The following is a 4,083-nucleotide window of genomic DNA, read 5'->3' on the forward strand; positions in this document are numbered from 1 at the left end:
TTTCAATGATCGGTTCAACAGTTTCGGTGTTCGGTTCGATAGCATCTCGGCGAGTTTGTTCTGATAATATGTCGTCGAGCAGCCTATCGCCAGAACCCGAAGGATCTTGTACATGATCAGATGGAGGTGTGCCGACTGCATTGTGAGAGGTTCCTTCCATCAAAATATCTACAGAAAGGTTTAAGTGTTGAGATATGGTATGAGAAGTTGGAAATTGATGATGAATAGGCATTAAAGTTACCTCCGGTAGTAACTGCAGGCTCTGTCATCCTGACATCAGCAATGGCCTCTTGCAATTTTTCTATAAGACCCAGAAGCGTATAAGCAATTAGGGGAGGGACGGACTCTGAATCATTTAATACCCGAGATTTCCATCTAAAAGGTGTACTACCATTAATAGGTATACCTGGGCTAGCAATCAACGCGGGCAAGTCAGATCTAATAACGGTACTTTCACCAATTTCAGGTGCCACGTCTGTTTCAGCACCGGGCAGATCCTGATCCGCGGACTCATCTGCTTGCGGTACGAAGCAAGGTCCTCTGAAAAAGGCTATGTCGGGAGAAGGGGGGTCGTACATCATCGCGTCTTCATCATGACCCCCTGGGATATAGAATTTGTTAAGCCTAAAGCTTGGTAGAGGAAAGAACCGGAAAGACGACAAGAGCCGAAATATTACCTTCCTCACCAACAAGTGTATCGTCAACCACCTCCGTTCGAGAAGTCTCGCTTGATGGTTAGTTTCAGGCGTTTAGTAGGGCAGGCCTCTTTTAAATCTATAGGTTTGTCCTGTGTCGGTGCAGCATGCGACCCAACTTGCGGTCCTGCTTGAGTTGTGGCCCGAGGTCGGGCACGAGTAACGAGGCTGCTTCCCTCCTCTTCTTCGTCGGAACCTACATCTAAAAGTTCAACCATCATTCTATTATAAGTTGGCAAAATCCTCTATTTTTTTCGAGCTTTGAGTCGACGAACTCGATCAGCGATCGATAGATCCCATAATTCTTTATAAAAAGATTCAAACAAACCTGCCGCGTCTTCCTCGAAGTCGCTGTTGACTTCCGTAGCACCACCAGCGGCGACTTCATTTTCTTCGGAAGTTTCCTCCTCAGAAGCAAATGACTCCTCTTCAACTTCCTCTATTTTCTGCTTACCTTTGCCTGAGGGACCAGCAAGCTTACTGTCGCGTCTCCTTCGTTCCAATACATCTTCTCGAACTATCCTCGCAGCGATACACGATGCATCTTCAGCCATCAGATCCTCAATTGACCTCAGGGGAACGGGCCCGTTAGCAACCATGATCCTTTTGCAACATAGATATGTGAGCTCTAAGCGGCAATCAGCATTCGGGAGACAAAATTTGGCGCCAGTACAGCCCGTCAAATTCCACAGCCAGGCTCAGGCACCGTCCACTAGCCCGCCACGAGTGTAAAACCGTTGGTTCAGATTCCCAATGTATAGCTGGTCGTATCCAAATTGACTGGCGAATCGGCACGGCAGATAAGGCTCTAAATAACAGTGCTCCTTTACCTGGAAAAGGAGATGGCCTGGCCTTATATTCATGAGCCACCTGAAGCACCCAACATCGAGACAAGTTTGATTGGTTCCAGGCGCTTCTATATCAGTAAGCATCCCACCATATTTGCTGGCAAAGCGAGGGAGGCATGGATTGATCATCTAACCCTTGTGCATATGCAAACTCCTCCGAATTCCCAAAAAGTCCCGAGCCAACCATTTACACCCCTCGTACAATTGTATCTGAGGAGTAGATAGATCTGCATTAGCAGGAGACGACATAAGATCAGGACGATGAAGAACCAGCCACCCCATTAGGTAGGTGTAAGGGAGATCGGCCTTCGCCGTGGGGATCTTCACGGATGGGGTCCCATCAGCTTGATTAAAAGCTATAACCACCTGACGAAGCCCGCGGTGTATGCCAGTAACCATTGCTGGCAAAAGAGATAGGCTCTTTCCATAAGGAAGCTGAACACCAGGGAATAGCACTTCTATCGGAAAGGCGTCCGAGGTCTAGTACGACACTACACACTTCTTCAACCAAAGTTCTATATAACCAGCTAATAAAGTTCTAGGATGAATGGGCTTCTGGGCGTGCCACAAAAAAGTCTTGAACTTAGTCCCCGCGGAAAATCTTCCTTGGGCACTCGCAATAGTGTAAGATCGGGCATCACATTTTGTAATCAACTGGTTGATCTCTGAAGGAGTCAGCGGCTTCAATTCATAAACAGCTTCGTCGATTTTCTCCAAATTCTTGAATAAGTAATAGGAGAATTGCTTCAAGCTTATTTGAGGAGACTTCTTCCTCACAACGGGATTAGTGCCAGCTAAAGCAATCTGATAATGACACGTGAGTTCCCACAACATGTCGTATCGAGCGGGCTTATTGGTTTTCCATTGATATAGCTCCCGGTTGGAGGGAAAATATTCCTGATAAGGTATATCTCCTATTTGCAGCCCGGAGACCTTGTGCATCTCGTGGAAGGGTAGTCCCAATTCTCCGCTCCGAGTAAGAAATGCGGAGACCTTGTGCATCTCGTGGAAGGGTAGTCCCAATTCTCCGCTCCGAGTAAGAAATGTGTTGGTATCCGGGTTGTACAGCTCTATCAATCCCGGGTAGTCCCAATTCTCCGCTCCGAGTAAGAAATGTGTTGGTATCCGGGTTGTACAGCTCTATCAATCCCATGAAGTGGAGTGCGTTCACTGGTATTCCATATTGGGTAGCCCGAATAGCTTTGTATAATCTTATCGACTTCAGTTCAGCACCCCACCGATGAAGGACATAACCTGTCATCCGGCCCTACCATGATTTGTATAAAGAATGAGACCAACCAAAGCACCTATAATTGTCGATGGGCAGCTCCCGCCCTAGCTCAACGAGGCGATTCCTAACTGTGCAAGCTATTATACATAGCTCCCACTTAGGCGGGGTCCTCCAATCCCATTACGCCCGGGTGTAATCCTGTGATGTGTTTTCTGCCATTAGAACCTAGGAGTGAATAGCTGGTGATGTATCCGCAGGGGATATTGGTATGCTCCTCTGTCAGGGTCCACGACATCTGTCGTGTCACCGCATGACCCCGCAATTCTGTTAGCGAACGATGATAAGGGAACAGAGGAAGATATAAGCAAGTCGTACCGTCACGGTGTAGCCACCGCTCCTCTTCGAGATTTACGATGTCCGTATCTGTCACGGAATCACCAAACAGGTAATGTGTTCTCCTTAAAGGATGTTTAGGATCTGTATCTTCGGGGAACGGCACGTTAGTAATCAATTGGCGCATGATGCGACGACCCCCCTCCCGTATTAACTTAGAGAATTCATCTGGAAGGTCCAAGGCGAATTGATAAGTGTGCGGGATCGATGCTGGGTTATCAACGGTAGTGTAATACCTGCTCCTATGACCATCTATCTCGAATTAAGAAAATGGCGTCGCCGGGTATTCAACTGAAATGAAGAAGGCGTGTTTATCGAACGCGTTTATGAAGAAGTATCACAAATCCGAGAAATAGAGGGGGTTGAATTCTTTTCACCAATCCGAGAAATAGAGTCACCACCTTATAATTGGTGAGACGATTTTAGCAGTATTACAAACTCACAAGATAATGTATATTTTCATGCAAATAACCGGTGATACACCCTATCTTACGGAACGTAATACAGTAGAAAATCGCCCCATATTGCCTTAAGACGCATTTTGACCAAGCAAAATGTATCCAATAAGCATCCATCCTCACAAAGGAGGATATCAGTTCTTCCTAACTGCCTCACCAAGGAGAACAGAGCAGGGATGTAATATAGAAGCGTCCACCCCCACAAAGGAGGATATCAGCTCTTCCCGACTGCCTCACTAAGGAGGACAGAGAGGGGATGCGATATGCAATATGATATAATAAAAATTGAGTTCATAAGCAAGAAAATTATGAAGGATTACCAGTAAAGGATAAATGCTCCCTCTCAGGCGACTAAGTAGCTGAGCGGCTCCTCGGGAGGCGTGATTTTCTCGTAAACATGGCTAATCTGCAATAAGGGTCAGCAATTCAGTTAGAGCAAAAATTGGGGTATATATATA

Source organism: Asparagus officinalis, chromosome 10, assembly GCF_001876935.1.
Source record: "Asparagus officinalis chromosome 10, Aspof.V1, whole genome shotgun sequence".
In the NCBI taxonomy this organism is placed as follows: Eukaryota; Viridiplantae; Streptophyta; class Magnoliopsida; order Asparagales; family Asparagaceae; genus Asparagus; species Asparagus officinalis.